Source organism: Phyllobates terribilis, unplaced genomic scaffold, assembly GCF_046119375.1.
Source record: "Phyllobates terribilis strain yellow unplaced genomic scaffold, ASM4611937v1 Scaffold_3__8_contigs__length_932513732, whole genome shotgun sequence".
Lineage (NCBI taxonomy): Eukaryota > Metazoa > Chordata > Amphibia > Anura > Dendrobatidae > Phyllobates > Phyllobates terribilis.
In genome coordinates this window covers 633,167,584-633,186,230 of record NW_027362763.1, presented here as the reverse complement: position 1 = coordinate 633,186,230, position 18,647 = coordinate 633,167,584, and positions in this window count along the sequence as shown.

The window sequence follows — 18,647 nt, the reverse complement described above, 5'->3', positions numbered from 1 at the left end:
TGGGCGAATGGCTCTGGAACTGAAATCCTAACGCTCACTGACATTTTCCCTCTCTGAAAGTCTGATAAACGCTGGAAAAATGACTAAGTCTAAAAAAATTATTTATAACTCTTTTCAATTTTACCCCCTTGGGATATATATTCTACCCACACACATTTGGAACTCTCCTGGGGTACCCTCACACATATTATTCCCTCATTTAGCGGATATTTTCCCAAAAAAGTGAAATTTTCAAAAATTCTGAAAATTGGCTGAAAACGGCTAAATATCAAGGATTCATCGGGCGAATCACTCTGGAACTGAAATCGGAACGCTCACTGACATTTCCCCTCTCTGAAAGTCTGATAAACTCCGGAAAAATGACTAAGTCCAAAAAAAAATGTTTTTAAACTTCTTTCAATTCTACCACCGTGGGATATATATTCTACCCACTGATTTGGAACTCTCCTGGGGTACCCTCACACATATTATTCCCTCATTTAGCGGATATTTTTACAAAAAAGTGAAATTTTCAAAAATTATGAAAATTTGCTGAAAACGACTAAATATCAAGAAGTCATCGGGCGCATCGCTCTGGAACTGAAATCGGAACACTCACTGACGTTTTCCCTCTCTGAAAGTCTTATAAACGCCGGAAAAATGACTAAGTGCAAAAAAAAAATTTGTAAACTTTTTTCAATTTTACCCCCTTGGGATAGATATTCTACCCACACACATTTGGAACTCTCCTGGGGTACCCTCACACATATTATTCCCTCATTTAGCGGATTTTTTCACAAAAAAGTGAAATTTTCAAAAATTCTGAAAATTGGCTGAAAACGACTAAATATCAAGGACTCATCGGGCGAATCGCTCTGGAACTGAAATCGGAATGCTCACTGACATTTCCCCTCTCTGAAAATCTGATCAACTCCGGAAAAATTACTAAGTCCAAAAAAACATTTTTTTCAACTTTTTTCAATTTCCCCCCCTTGGGATATATAATCTACACACACACATTTGAAACTCTCCTGGGGCACCCTCACACATATTATTCCCTCATTTAGCAGATATTTTTACAAAAAAGTGAAATTTTCAAAAATTCAGAAAATTGGCTGAAAACGACTAAATATCAAGAACTCATCGGGTGAATCGCTCTGGAACTGAAATCGGAACGCGCACTGACATTTTCCCTCTCTGAAAGTCTGATAAACGCCTGAAAAATGACTAAGTCCAAAAAAAATTGTTTTTAAACTTCTTTCATTTCTACCACCGTGGGATATATATTCTACCCACACACATTTGGAACTCTCCTGGGGTACCCTCACACATATTATTCCCTCATTTAGCGGATATTTTTACAAAAAAGTGAAATTTTAAAAAATTCTGAAAATTGGTTGAAAACGAATAAATTTCAAGAACTCATCGGGCGAGTCGCTCTGGAACTGAAATCGGAACACTCACTGACATTTTCCCTCTCTGAAAGTCTGATAAACGCCTGAAAAATGATTAAGTCCAAAAAAAAATGTTTTTAAACTTCTTTCAATTCTACCACCGTGGGATATTTATTCTACCCACACACATTTGGAACTCTCCTGGGGTACCCTCACACATATTATTCCCTCATTTAGTGGATATTTTCACAAAAAAGTGAAATTTCCAAAAATTCAGAAAATTGGCTGAAAATGACTAAATATCAAGATCTCATCTGGCGAATCGCTCTGGAACTGAAATCGGAACGCGCACTGACATTTCCCCTCTCTGAAAGTCTGATAAACTCCGGAAAAATGACTAAGTCCAAAAAAAATGATTTTTAAACTTTTTTCAATTTTACCCCCAAGGGATATATATTCTACCCACACACATTTGGAACTCTCCTGGGGTACCCTCACACATATTATTCCCTCATTTAGCGGATATTTTCACAAAAAAGTGACATTTTCAAAAATTCTGAAAATTGGCTGAAAACGACTAAATATCAAGAACTCATTGGGCGAGTCGCTCTGGAACTGAAATCTGAACACTCAATGCCATTTTCCCTCTCTGAAAGTCTGATAAACGCCTGAAAAATTATTAAGTCCAAAAAAAAATGTTTTTAAACTTCTTTCAATTCTACCACCGTGGGATATATATTCTACCCACACACATTTGGAACTCTCCTGGGGTACCCTCACACATATTATTCCCTCATTTAGCGGATATTTTCACAAAAAAGTGAAATTTTCAAAAATTCAGAAAATTGTCTGAAAATGACTTAATATCAAGGACTCATCAGGCGAATCGCTTTGGAACTGAAATCGGAATGCTCTCTGACATTTTCCCTCTCTGAAAGTCTGATAAATGGCGGAAAAATGACTAAGTCCAAAAAAAAAAATTTTTCAACTTTTTTCAATTTTACCCCCGTGGGATATATATTCTACCCACACACATTTGGAACTCTCCTGGGGTACCCTCACACATATTATTCCCTCATTTAGCGGATATTTTCACAAAAAAGTGAAATTTTCAAAAATTCAGAAAATTGGCTGAAAACGACTAAATAGCAAGGACTCATCGGGCGAATCGCTCTGGAACTGAAATTGGAACGCTCACTGACATTTCCCCTCTCTGAAAGTCTGATAAACGCCGGAAAAATGACTAAGTCCAAAAAAAAATTTTTAAAAACTTTTTTCAATTTTACCCCCGTGGGATATATATTCTACCCACACACATTTGGAACTCTCCTGGGGTACCCTCACACATATTATTCCCTCATTTAGCGGATATTTTCACAAAAAAGTGAAATTTTAAAAAATTCAGAAAATTGGCTGAAAACGACTAAATATCAAGGACTCATTGGACGAATTGCTCTGGAACTGAAATCGGAATGCTCACTGACATTTTCCCTCTCTGAAAGTCTGATAAATGCCGGAAAAATGACCAAGTCCAAAAAAAAATTATTTACAACTTTTTTCAATTTTACCCCCGTGGGATATATATTCTACCCACACACATTTGAAACACTCCTGGGGTACCCTCACACATATTATTCCCTCATTTAGCGGATATTTTCACAAAAATGTGAAATTTTCAAAAATTCTGAAAATTGGCTGAAAACGACAAAAAATCAAGGACTCATCGGGCGAATCCCTCTGGAACTGAAAACGGAATGCTCACTGACATTTCCCCTCTCTGAAAGTCTGATAAACACCGGAAAAATGACTAAGTCCAAAAAAGAATTTTATTAAACTTTTTTCAATTTTTACCCCCGTGGGATATATATTCTGCCCACACACATTTGGAACTCTCCTGGGGTACCTGCACACATATTATTCCCTCATTTAGCGGATATTTTCACAAAAAAGTGAAATTTTAAAAAATTCTGAAAATTGGCTGAAAACGACTAAATATCAAGAACTCATCGGGCGAATCACTCTGGAATTGAAATCGGAATGCTCACTGACATTTCCCCTCTCTAAAAGTGTAATAAACGGCGGAAAAATGACAAGGTCGAAAAAAAAAAAATTATCAACTTTTTTCGATTTTACCCCCGTGGGATATATATTCTACCCACACACATTTGGAACTCTCCTGGGGTACCCTCACACATATTATTCCCTCATTTAGCGGATATTTTCACAAAAATGTGAAATTTTCAAAAATTCAGAAAATTGTCTGAAAACGACAAAAAATCAAGGACTCATCGGGCTAATCGCTCTGGAACTGAAATAGGAATGCTCACTGACATTTCCCCTCTGTGAAAGTCTGATAAACGCCGGAAAAATGACTAAGTCCAAAAAAAAATTATTTACAACTTTTTTCAATTTTACCCCCGTGGGATATATATTCTACCCACACACATTTGAAACACTCCTGGGGTACCCTCACACATATTATTCCCTCATTTAGCGGATGTTTTCACAAAAAAGTGAAATTTTCAAAAATTCTGAAAATTGGCTGAAAATTGGCTGAAAACGACTAAATATCAAGGGCTCATCGGGCGAATCGCTCTGGAACTGAAATCGTAACACTCCCTGACATTTTCCCTCTGTGAAAGTCAGATAAACGCCGGAAAAATGACTAAGTCCAAAAAAGATTTTTTTTTAAACTTTTTTCAATTTTACCCCCGTGGGAGATATATTCTACCCACACACATTTGGAACTCTCCTGGGGTACCCTCACACATATTATTCCCTCATTTAGTGGATATTTTTACAAAAAAGTGAAACTTTCAAAAATTCAGAAAATTGGCTGAAAACGACTAAATATCAAGGACTCATCGGGCGAATCGCTTTGGAACTGAAATCGGAATGCTCACTGACATTTCCCCTCTCTGAAAGTGTGATAAACACCGGAAAAATGACTAAGTCCAAAAAAGAATTTTATTAAACTTTTTTCAATTTTTACCCCCGTGGTATATATATTCTGCCCACACACATTTGGAACTCTTCTGGGGTACCCTCACACATATTATTCCCTCATTTAGCGGATATTTTCACAAAAAAGTGAAATTTTCAAAAATTCAGAAAATTGGTTGAAAACGACTAAATATCAAGGACTCATCGGGTGAATCGCTCTGGAACTGAAATCGGAACGCTCACTGACATTTCCCCTCTCTAAAAGTGTGATAAACGGCGGAAAAATGACTAGGTCGAAAAAAAAAAATTTAGCAACTTTTTTTCGATTTTACCCCCGTGGGATATATATTCTACACACACACATTTGGTACTCTCCTGGGGTACCCCCACACATATTATTCCCTCATTTAGCGGATATTTTCACAAAAAAGTGAAATTTTCAAAAATTCAGAAAATTGGTTGAAAACGACTAAATATCAAGGACTCATCGGGCGAATCGCTTTGGAACTGAAATCGTAACACTCACTGACATTTCTTCTCTCTGAAAGTCTGATAAATGCCGGAAAAATGACTAAGTCCAAAAAAAAATTGTTTACAACTTTTTCAATTTTACCCCCGTGGGATATATATTCTACCCACACGCATTTGGAACTCTCCTGGGGTACCCTCTCACATATTATTCCCTCATTTAGCGGATATTTTCACAAAAAAGTGAAATTTTCAAAAATTCAGAAAATTGGCTGAAAACGACAAAAAATCAAGGACTCATCGGGCTAATCGCTCTGGAACTGAAATCGGAATGCTCACTGACATTTCCCCTCTCTGAAAGTCTGATAAACGCCGGAAAAATGACTAAGTCCAAAAAAAAATTATTTACAACTTTTTTCAATTTTACCCCCGTGGGATATATATTCTACCCACACACATTTGAAACACTCCTGGGGTACCCTCACACATATTATTCCCTCATTTAGCGGATATTTTCACAAAAATGTGAAATTTTCAAAAATTCTGAAAATTGGCTGAAAACGACAAAAAATCAAGGACTCATCGGGCGAATCCCTCTGGAACTGAAAACGGAATGCTCACTGACATTTCCCCTCTCTGAAAGTCTGATAAACACCGGAAAAATGACTAAGTCCAAAAAAGAATTTTATTAAACTTTTTTCAATTTTTACCCCCGTGGGATATATATTCTGCCCACACACATTTGGAACTCTCCTGGGGTACCTGCACACATATTATTCCCTCATTTAGCGGATATTTTCACAAAAAAGTGAAATTTTAAAAAATTCTGAAAATTGGCTGAAAACGACTAAATATCAAGGACTCATCGGGCGAATCACTCTGGAATTGAAATCGGAATGCTCACTGACATTTCCCCTCTCTAAAAGTGTAATAAACGGCGGAAAAATGACAAGGTCGAAAAAAAAAAAATTATCAACTTTTTTCGATTTTACCCCCGTGGGATATATATTCTACCCACACACATTTGGAACTCTCCTGGGGTACCCTCACACATATTATTCCCTCATTTAGCGGATATTTTCACAAAAATGTGAAATTTTCAAAAATTCAGAAAATTGGCTGAAAACGACAAAAAATCAAGGACTCATCGGGCTAATCGCTCTGGAACTGAAATAGGAATGCTCACTGACATTTCCCCTCTGTGAAAGTCTGATAAACGCCGGAAAAATGACTAAGTCCAAAAAAAAATTATTTACAACTTTTTTCAATTTTACCCCCGTGGGATATATATTCTACCCACACACATTTGAAACACTCCTGGGGTACCCTCACACATATTATTCCCTCATTTAGCGGATGTTTTCACAAAAAAGTGAAATTTTCAAAAATTCTGAAAATTGGCTGAAAATTGGCTGAAAACGACTAAATATCAAGGGCTCATCGGGCGAATCGCTCTGGAACTGAAATCGTAACACTCCCTGACATTTTCCCTCTGTGAAAGTCTGATAAACGCCGGAAAAATGACTAAGTCCAAAAAAGATTTTTTTTAAACTTTTTTCAATTTTACCCCCGTGGGAGATATATTCTACCCACACACATTTGGAACTCTCCTGGGGTACCTGCACACATATTATTCCCTCATTTAGCGGATATTTTCACAAAAAAGTGAAATTTTAAAAAATTCTGAAAATTGGCTGAAAACGACTAAATATCAAGGACTCATCGGGCGAATCACTCTGGAATTGAAATCGGAATGCTCACTGACATTTCCCCTCTCTAAAGGTGTAATAAACGGCGGAAAAATGACAAGGTCGAAAAAAAAAAAATTATCAACTTTTTTCGATTTTACCCCCGTGGGATATATATTCTACCCACACACATTTGGAACTCTCCTGGGGTACCCTCACACATATTATTCCCTCATTTAGCGGATATTTTCACAAAAATGTGAAATTTTCAAAAATTCAGAAAATTGGCTGAAAACGACTAAATATCAAGGGCTCATCGGGCGAATCGCTCTGGAACTGAAATCGTAACACTCCCTGACATTTTCCCTCTGTGAAAGTCTGATAAACGCCGGAAAAATGACTAAGTCCAAAAAAGATTTTTTTTAAACTTTTTTCAATTTTACCCCCGTGGGAGATATATTCTACCCACACACATTTGGAACTCTCCTGGGGTACCCTCACACATATTATTCCCTCATTTAGTGGATATTTTCACAAAAAAGTGAAATTTTGAAAAATTCAGAAAATTGGCTGAAAACGACTAAATATCAAGAGCTCATCGGGCGAATCGCTCTGAAACTGAAATCGGAACACTCACTGACATTTTCCCTCTCTGAAAGTCTGATAAACTCCGGAAAAATGACAGTCCAAAAAAAAAATTTTTTTCAACTTTTTCAATTTTACCCCCGTGGGATATATATTCTACCCACACACATTTGGAACTCTCCTGGGGTACCCTCACACAGATTATTCCCTCATTTAGCGGATATTTTCACAAAAAAGTGAAATTTTCAAAAATTCTGAAAATTGGCTGAAAACGACTAAATATCAAGAACTCATTGGGCGAATCGCTATGGAACTAAAATCGGAATGCTCACTGACATTTCCCCTCTCTGAAAGTCTGATAAACGCCGGAAAAATGACTAAGTCCAAAAAAAAATTATTTACAACTTTTTTCAATTTTACCCCCGTGGGATATATATTCTACCCACACACGTTTGAAACACTCCTGGGGTACCCTCACACATATTATTCCCTCATTTAGCGGATATTTTCACAAAAATGTGAAATTTTCAAAAATTCAGAAAATAGGCTGAAAACGACAAAAAATCAAGGACTCATCGGGCGAATCGCTCTGGAACTGAAATCGGAATGCTCACTGACATTTCCCCTCTCTGAAAGTCTGATAAACACCGGAAAAATGACTAAGTCCAAAAAAGAATTTTATTAAACTTTTTTCAATTTTTACCCCCGTGGTATATATATCCTGCCCATACACATTTGGAACTCTTCTGGGGTACCCTCACACATATTATTCCCTCATTTAGCAGATATTTTCACAAAAAAGTGAAATTTTCAAAAATTCAGAAAATTGGCTGAAAACGACTAAATATCAAGGACTCATCGGGCGAATCGCTCTGGAACTGAAATCGGAACGCTCACTGACATTTCCCCTCTCTAAAAGTGTGATAAACGGCGGAAAAATGACTAGGTCGAAAAAAAAAAATTTAGCAACTTTTTTTCTATTTTACCCCCGTGGGATATATATTCTACACACACACATTTGGTACTCTCCTGGGGTACCCCCACACATATTATTCCCTCATTTAGCGGATATTTTCACAAAAAAGTGAAATTTTCAAAAATTCAGAAAATTGGTTGAAAACGACTAAATATCAAGGACTCATCGGGCGAATCGCTTTGGAACTGAAATCGGAACACTCACTGACATTTCTTCTCTCTGAAAGTCGGATAAACTCCGGAAAAATGACTAAGTCCAAAACAAATATTTTTTTCAACTTTTTTCAATTTTACCCCGTGGGATATATATTCTACCCACACACATTTGGAACTCTCCTGGCATACCCTCACACATATTATTCCCTCATTTAATGGATATTTTCACAAAAAAGTGAAATTTTCAAAAATTCTGAAAATTGTCTTAAAACGACAAAATATCAAGGACTCATCGGGCAAATCGCTCTGGAACTGAAATCGGAACGCTTACTGACATTTTCCCTCTCTGAAAGTCTGATAAACTTCGGAGAAATGACTAAGTAAAAAAAAAATTTTTTTTAACTTTTTTAAATTTTACCCCCGTGGGATATATATTCTACCCACACACATTTGGAACTCTCCTGGGGTACCCTCACACATATTATTCCCTCATTTAGCGGATATTTTCACAAAAAAGTGAAATTTTCAAAAATTCAGAAAATATGCTAAAAACGACTAAGTATCAAGAACTCATCGGGCGAATCGCTCTGGAACTGAAATCGGAACACTCACTGACATTTTCCCTCTCTGAAAGTCTGATAAACTCCGGAAAAATGACAGTCCAAAAAAAAAATTTCTTTCAACTTTTTTCAATTTTACCCCCGTGGGATATATATTCTACCCACACACATTTGGAACTCTCCTGGGGTACCCTAACACAGATTATTCCCTCATTTAGCGGATATTTTCACAAAAAAGTGAAATTTTCAAAAATTCAGAAAATTGGCTGAAAACGACTAAATATCAAGAACTCATTGGGCGAATCGCTCTGGAACTGAAATCGGAATGCTCACTGACATTTCCCCTCTCTGAAAGTCTGATAAACGCCGGAAAAATGACTAAGTCCAAAAAAAATTATTTACAACTTTTTTCAATTTTACCCCCGTGGGATATATATTCTACCCACACACATTTGGAACTCTCCTGGGGTACCCTCACACATATTATTCCCTCATTTAGCGGATATTTTCACAAAAAAGTGAAATTTTCAAAAATTCAGAAAATTGGCTGAAAACGACTAAATATCAAGGACTCATCGGGCGAATCGCTCTGGAACTGAAATCGGAACGTTCACTGACATTTCCCCTCTCTAAAAGTGTGATAAACGGCGGAAAAATGACTAGGTCGAAAAAAAAAAATTTATCAACTTTTTTCGATTTTACCCCGTGGGATATATATTCTACCCACACACATTTGGTACTCTCCTGGGGTACCCTCACACATATTATTCCCTCATTTAGCGGATATTTTCACAAAAAAGTGAAATTTTCAAAAATTCAGAAAATTGGCTGAAAACGACTAAATATCAAGGACTCATCGGGTGAATCGCTCTGGAACTGAAATCGTAACACTCACTGACATTTTCCCTCTCTGAAAGTCTGATAAACTTCGGAGAAATGACTAAGTCCAAAAAAAATTTTTTTTAACTTTTTTAAATTTTACCCCCGTGGGATATATATTCTACCCACACACATTTGGAACTCTCCTGGGGTACCCTCACACATATTATTCCCTCATTTAGCGGATATTTTCACAAAAAAGTGAAATTTTCAAAAATTCAGAAAATATGCTAAAAACGACTAAGTATCAAGAACTCATCGGGCGAATCGCTCTGGAACTGAAATCGGAACACTCACTGACATTTTCCCTCTCTGAAAGTCTGATAAACTCCGGAAAAATGACAGTCCAAAAAAAAAATTTCTTTCAACTTTTTTCAATTTTACCCCCGTGGGATATATATTCTACCCACACACATTTGGAACTCTCCTGGGGTACCCTAACACAGATTATTCCCTCATTTAGCGGATATTTTCACAAAAAAGTGAAATTTTCAAAAATTCAGAAAATTGGCTGAAAACGACTAAATATCAAGAACTCATTGGGCGAATCGCTCTGGAACTGAAATCAGAATGCTCACTGACATTTCCCCTCTCTGAAAGTCTGATAAACGCCGGAAAAATGACTAAGTCCAAAAAAAATTATTTACAACTTTTTTCAATTTTACCCCCGTGGGATATATATTCTACCCACACACATTTGGAACTCTCCTGGGGTACCCTCACACATATTATTCCCTCATTTAGCGGATATTTTCACAAAAAAGTGAAATTTTCAAAAATTCAGAAAATTGGCTGAAAACGACTAAATATCAAGGACTCATCGGGCGAATCGCTCTGGAACTGAAATCGGAACGTTCACTGACATTTCCCCTCTCTAAAAGTGTGATAAACGGCGGAAAAATGACTAGGTCGAAAAAAAAAAATTTATCAACTTTTTTCGATTTTACCCCGTGGGATATATATTCTACCCACACACATTTGGTACTCTCCTGGGGTACCCTCACACATATTATTCCCTCATTTAGCGGATATTTTCACAAAAAAGTGAAATTTTCAAAAATTCAGAAAATTGGCTGAAAACGACTAAATATCAAGGACTCATCGGGTGAATCGCTCTGGAACTGAAATCGTAACACTCACTGACATTTTCCCTCTCTGAAAGTCTGATAAACGCCGGAAAAATGACTAAGTCCAAAAAAAAATTGTTTACAACTTTTTCAATTTTACCCCCGTGGGATATATATTCTACCCACACGCATTTGGAACTCTCCTGGGGTACTCTCACACATATTATTCCCTCATTTAGCGGATATTTTCCCAAAAATTGAAATTTTCAAAAATTCAGAAAATTGGCTGAAAACGACTAAATATCAAGGACTCATCGGGCGAATCACTCTGGAACTGAAATCGTAACACTCCGTGACATTTCCCCTCTCTGAAAGTCTGATAAACGCCGGAAAAATGACTAGGTCGAAAAAAAAAATTTTTATCCACTTTTTTCGATTTTACCCCGTGGGATATATATTCTACCCACACGCATTTGGAACTCTCCTGGGGTACCCTCACACATATTATTCCCTCATTTAGCGGATATTTTCACAAAAAAGTGAAATTTTTAAAAATTCAGAAAATTGGCTGAAAACGACAAAATATCAAGGACTCATCGGGCAAATCGCTCTGGAACTGAAATCGGAATGCTCACTCACATTTCCCCTCTCTAAAATTGTGATAAACGGCGGAAAAATGACTAAGTCGAAAAAAAAAAATTTGTCAACTTTTTTAGATTTTATCCCCTTGGGATATATATTCTACCATACACATTTGGTACTCTCCTGGGGTACCCTCACACATATTATTCCCTCATTTAGCGGATATTTTCACAAAAAAGTGAAATTTTCAAAAATTCAGAAAATTGGCTGAAAACGACTAAAAATCAAGGACTCATCGGGCGAATCGCTCTGGAACTGAAATCGTAACACTCACTGACATTTTCCCTCTCTGAAAGTCTGATAAACGCCGGAAAAATGACTAAGTCCAAAAAAAAATTGTTTACAACTTTTTCAATTTTAGCCCCGTGGGATATATATTCTACCCACATGCATTTGGAACTCTCCTGGGGTTCCCTCATTTAGCTGATATTTTCACAAAAAAGTGAAATTTTCAAAAATTCAGAAAATTGGCTGAAAACGACTAAATATCAAGGACTCATCAGGCGAATCGCTCTGGAACTGAAATCGTAACACTCACTGACATTTTCCCTCTCTGAAAGTCTGATAAACTCCGGAAAAATGACTAAGTCCAAAAAAAAATTTTTACAACTTTTTCAATTTTACCCCCGTGGGATATATATTCTACCCAGACGCATTTGGAACTCTCCTGGGGTACCCTCACACATATTGTTCCCTCATTTAGCGGATATTTTCACAAAAAAGTGAAATTTTCAAAAATTCAGAAAATTGGCTGAAAACGACTAAATATCAAGGACTCATCGAGCAAATCACTCTGGAACTGAAATCGTAACACTCCCTGACATTTCCCCTCTCTGAAAGTCTGATAAACGCCGGAAAAATGACTAAGTCCAAAAAAGAATTTTTTTAAACTTTTTTCAATTTTTACCCCCGTGGGATATATATTCTACCCACACACATTTGGAACTCTCCTGGGGTACCCTCACACATATTATTCCCTCATTTAGCGGATATTTTCACAAAAAAGTGAAATTTTTGAAAAATTCAGAAAATTGGCTGAAAACGACAAAATATCAAGGACTCATCGGGCGAATCGCTCTGGAACTGAAATCGGAATGCTCACTGACATTTCCCCTCTCTGAACGTCTGATAAACGCCGGAAAAATGACTAAGTCCAAAAAAGAATTTTTTTAAACTTTTTTCAATTTTTACCCCCGTGGGATATATATTCTGCCCACACACATTTGGAACTCTCCTGGGGTACCATCACACATATTATTCCCTCATTTAGCGGATATTTTCACAAAAAAGTGAATTTTCAAAAATTCGGAAAATTGGCTGAAAACAACTAAAAATCAAGGACTCATCGGGCGAATCGCTCTGGAACTGAAATCGTAACACTCAATGACATTTTCCCTCTCTGAAAGTCTGTTAAACGCCGGAAAAATGACTAAGTCCAAAAAAAAATTATTTACAACTTTTTCAATTTTACCCCCGTGGGATATATATTCTACCCACATGCATTTGGAACTCTCCTGGGGTACCCTCACACATAATATTCCCTCATTTAGCGGATATTTTCACAAAAAAGTGAAATTTTCAAAAATTCAGAAAATTGGCTGAAAACGACTAATGATCAAGGACTCATCGGGCGAATCGCTCTGGAACTGAAATCGTAACACTCCCTGACATTTTCCCTCTCTGAAAGTCTCATAAACGCCGGAAAAATGACTAAGTCCAAAAAAGAATTTTTTTAAACTTTTTTCAATTTTACCCCCGTGGGATATATATTCTACCCACACACATTTGGAACTCTCCTGGGGTACCCTCACACATATTATTCCCTCTTTAGCGGATATTTTCACAAAAAAGTGAAATTTTCAAAAATTCAGAAAATTGGCTGAAAACGACTAAATATCAAGAACTCATTGGGCAAATCGCTCTGGAACTGAAATCGGAATGCTCACTGACATTTCCCCTCTCTGAAAATCTGATAAACGCCGGAAAAATGAATAAGTCCAAAAAAAATTATTTACAACTTTTTTCAATTTTACCCCCGTGGGATTTATATTCTACCCACATGCATTTGGAACTCTCCTGGGGTACCCTCACACATAATATTCCCTCATTTAGCGGATATTTTCACAAAAAAGTGAAATTTTCAAAAATTCGGAAAAATGGCTGAAAACGACTAAAAATCAAGGACTCATCGGGCGAATCGCTCTGGAACTGAAATCGTAACACTCACTGACATTTTCCCTCTCTGAAAGTCTGTTAAACGCCGGAAAAATGACTAAGTCCAAAAAAAAATTATTTACAACTTTTTCAATTTTACCCCCGTGGGATATATATTCTACCCACATGCATTTGGAACTCTCCTGGGGTACCCTCACACATAATATTCCCTCATTTAGCGGATATTTTCACAAAAAAGTGAAATTTTCAAAAATTCAGAAAATTGGCTGAAAACGACTAAAGATCAAGGACTCATCGGGCGAATCGCTCTGGAACTGAAATCGTAACACTCCCTGACATTTTCCCTCTCTGAAAGTCTCATAAACGCCGGAAAAATGACTAAGTCCAAAAAAGAATTTTTTTAAACTTTTTTCAATTTTACCCCCGTGGGATATATATTCTACCCACACACATTTGGAACTCTCCTGGGGTACCCTCACACATATTATTCCCTCTTTAGCGGATATTTTCACAAAAAAGTGAAATTTTCAAAAATTCAGAAAATTGGCTGAAAACGACTAAATATCAAGAACTCATTGGGCAAATCGCTCTGGAACTGAAATCGGAATGCTCACTGACATTTCCCCTCTCTGAAAATCTGATAAACGCTGGAAAAATGAATAAGTCCAAAAAAAATTATTTACAACTTTTTTCAATTTTACCCCCGTGGGATTTATATTCTACCCACATGCATTTGGAACTCTCCTGGGGTACCCTCACACATAATATTCCCTCATTTAGCGGATATTTTCACAAAAAAGTGAAATTTTCAAAAATTCAGAAAATTGGATGAAAACGACAAAATATCAAGGACTCATTGGGCGAATCGCTCTGGAACTGAAATCGTAACACTCACTGACATTTTCCCTCTCTGAAAGTCTGATAAACGCCGGAAAAATGACTAAGTCCAAAAAAGAATTTTTTTAAACTTTTTTCAATTTTACCCCCGTGGGATATATATTCTGCCCACACACATTTGGAACTCTCCTGGGGTACCCTCACACATATTATTCCCTCATTTAGCGGATATTTTCACAAAAAAGTGAAATTTTCAAAAATTCAGAAAATTGGCTGAAAACGACTAAATATCAAGGACTCATCGGGCGAATCGCTCTGGAACTGAAATCGGAACGCTCACTGACATTTCCCCTCTCTAAAAGTGTGATAAACGGCGAAAAAATGACTAGGTCGAAAAAAAAAATGTATCAACTTTTTTCGATTTTACCCCCGTGGGATATATATTCTACCACACACATTTGGTACTCTCCTGGGGTACCCTCACACATATTATTCCCTCATTTAGCGGATATTTTCACAAAAAAGTGAAATTTTCAAAAATTCAGAAAATTGGCTGAAAACGACTAAATATCAAGGACTCATCAGGCGAATCACTCTGGAACTGAAATCGTAACACTCCCTGACATTTTCCCTCTCTGAAAGTCTGATAAACGCCGGAAAAATGACTAAGTCCAAAAAAGAATTTTTTTAAACTTTTTTCAATTTTACCCCCGTGGGATATATATTCTACCCACACACATTTGGAACTCTCCTGGGGTACCCTCACACATATTATTCCCTCATTTAGCGGATATTTTCACAAAAAAGTGAAATTTTCAAAAATTCAGAAAATTGGCTGAAAACGACTAAATATCAAGAACTCATTGGGCGAATCGCTCTGGAACTGAAATCAGAATGCTCACTGATATTTCCCCTCTCTGAAAGTCTGATAAACGCCGGAAAAATGACTAAGTCCAAAAAAGAATTTTTTTAAACTTTTTTCAATTTTTACCCCCGTGGGATATATATTCTGCCCACTCACATTTGGAACTCTCCTGGGGTACCCTCACACATATTATTCCCTCATTTAGCGGATATTTTCACAAAAAAGTGAAATTTTCAAAAATTCAGAAAATTGGCTGAAAACGACTAAATATCAAGGAATCATCGGGCGAATCTCTCTGGAACTGAAATCGGAACGCTGACTGACATTTCCCCTCTCTAAAAGTGTGATAAACGGCGAAAAAATGACTAGGTCGAAAAAAAAAAAAATTATCAACTTTTTTCAATTTTACCCTCGTGGGATATATATTCTACCCACACACATTTGGTACTCTCCTGGGGTACCCTCACACATATTATTCCCTCATTTAGCGGATATTTTCACAAAAAAGTGAAAATTTCAATAATTCAGAAAATTGGCTGAAAACGACTAAATATCAACGACTCATCTGGCGAATCGCTCTGGAACTGAAATCGTAACACTCACTGACATTTTCCCTCTCTGAAAGTCTGATAAACGCCGGAAAAATGACTAAGTCCAAAAAAAAATTGTTTACAACTTTTTCAATTTTACCCCCGTGGGATATATATTCTACCCACACGCATTTGGAACTCTCCTGGGGTACCCTCACACATATTATTCCCTCATTTAGCGGATATTTTCACAAAAAAGTGAAATTTTCAAAAATTCAGAAAATTGGCTGAAAACGACTAAATATCAAGGAATCATCGGGCGAATCTCTCTGGAACTGAAATCGGAATGCTGACTGACATTTCCCCTCTCTAAAAGTGTGATAAACGGCGAAAAAATGACTAGGTCGAAAAAAAAAAAATGATCAACTTTTTTCAATTTTACCCTCGTGGGATATATATTCTACCCACACACATTTGGTACTCTCCTGGGGTACCCTCACACATATTATTCCCTCATTTAGCGGATATTTTCACAAAAAAGTGAAAATTTCAATAATTCAGAAAATTGGCTGAAAACGACTAAATATCAACGACTCATCGGGCGAATCGCTCTGGAACTGAAATTGTAACACTCACTAACATTTTCCCTCTCTGAAAGTCTGATAAACGCCGGAAAAATGACTAAGTCCAAAAAAAAATTGTTTACAACTTTTTCAATTTTACCCCCGTGGGATATATATTCTACCCACACGCATTTGGAACTCTCCTGGGGTACCCTCACACATATTATTCCCTCATTTAGTGGATATTTTCACAAAAAAGTGAAATTTTGAAAAATTCTGAAAATTGGCTGAAAACGACTAAATATCAAGAACTCATCGGGCGAATCGCTCTGGAACAGAAATCGGAACGCTCACTGACATTTCCCCTCTCTAAAAGTGTGATAAACGGCAAATAAATGACTAGGTCGAAAAAAAAAAATTTATCAACTTTTTTCAATTCTACCCCCGTGCGATATATATTCTACCCACACACATTTGGTACTCTCCTGGGGTACCCTCACACATATTATTCCCTCATTTAGCGGATATTTTCACAAAAAAGTGAAAATTTCAGAAATTCAGAAAATTGGCTGAAAATGACTAAATATCAAGGACTCATCTGACGAATCGCTCTGGAACTGAAATCGTAACACTCACTGACATTTTCCCTCTCTGAAAGTCTGATAAACTCCGGAAAAACGAAAAAGTCAAAAAAAAAAATTGTTTACAACTTTTTCAATTTTACCCCCGTGGGATATATATTCTGCCTACACACATTTGGAACTCTCCTGGCGTACCCTCACACATATTATTCCCTCATTTAGCGGATATTTTCACAAAAAAGTGACATTTTCACAAATTCTGAAAATTGGCTGAAAACGACTAAATATCAAGGACTTATCGGGCGAATCGCTCTGGAACTGAAATCATAACACTCACTGACATTTTCCCTCTCTGAAAGTCTGCTAAACGCCGGAAAAATGACTAAGTCCAAAAAAAATATTTTTTTAACTTTTTTCAATTCTACCACCGTGGGATATATATTCTGCCCACACACATTTGGAACTCTCCTGGGGTACCCTCACACATATTATTACCTCATTTAGCGGATATTTTCACAAAAAAGGGAAATTTTCAAAAATTCCGAAAATTGGCTGAAAACGACTAAGTATCAAGTACTCATCGGGCAAATCTCTCTGGAACTGAAATCGGAACGCTCACTGATATTTCCCCTCTCTGAAAGTCTGATAAACGCCGGAAAAATGACTACGTCCAAAAAAAATTTTTTTAAACTTTTTTCAATTTTACCCCCGTGGGATATGTATTCTACCCACACACATTTGGAACTCTCCTGGGTTACCCTCACACATATTATTCCCTCATTTAGCGGATATTTTCACAAAAAAGTGAAATTTTCAAAAATTCCAAAAATTGGCTGAAAACGACTAAATATCAAGGACTCATTGGGCAAATCGCTCTGGAACTGAAATTGGAACGCTCACTGATATTTCCCCTCTCTGAAAGTCTGATAAACGCCGGAAAAATGACTAAGTCCAAAAAAAATATTTTTTTAACTTTTTTCAATTCTACCACCGTGGGATATATATTCTACCCATACACATTTGGAACTCTCCTGGGGTACCCTCACACATATTATTCCCTCATTTAGCGGATATTTTCACAAAAAAGAGAAATTTTTAAAAATTCAGAAAATTGGCTCAAAACTACTAAATATCAAGGACTCATCAGGCGAATCGCTCTGGAACTGAAATCGGAACCCTCACTGACATCTCCCCTCTCTGAAAGTCTGATAAATGCCGGAAAAATGACTACGTCCAAAAAATTTTTTTTAAACTTTTTTCAATTTTACCCCCGTGGGATATATATTCTACCCACATACATTTGGGACTCTCCTGGGGTACAATCACACATATTATTCCCTCATTTAGAGGATATTTTCACAAAAAAGTGAAATTTTAAAAAATTTAAAAAATTGGCTGAAAACGACTAAATATCAAGGACTCATCGGGCGAATCGCTCTGGAACTGAAATCGGAACACTCACTGACATTTTCCCTCTCTGAAAGTCTGATAAACGCGGGAAAAATGACTAAGACCAAAAAAAATGTTTTTAAAACTTTTTTCAATTCTACCACCGTGGGATATATATTCTACCCACACACATTTGGAACTCTCCTGGGGTACCCTCACACATATTATTCCCTCATTTAGCGGATATTTTTACAAAAAAGTGAAATTTTCAAAAATTCTGAAAATTGGCTGAAAATGACTAAATATCAAGGACTCATCGAGCGAATCGCTCTGGAACTGAAATCGGAACGCTCACTGACTTTTCCCCTCTC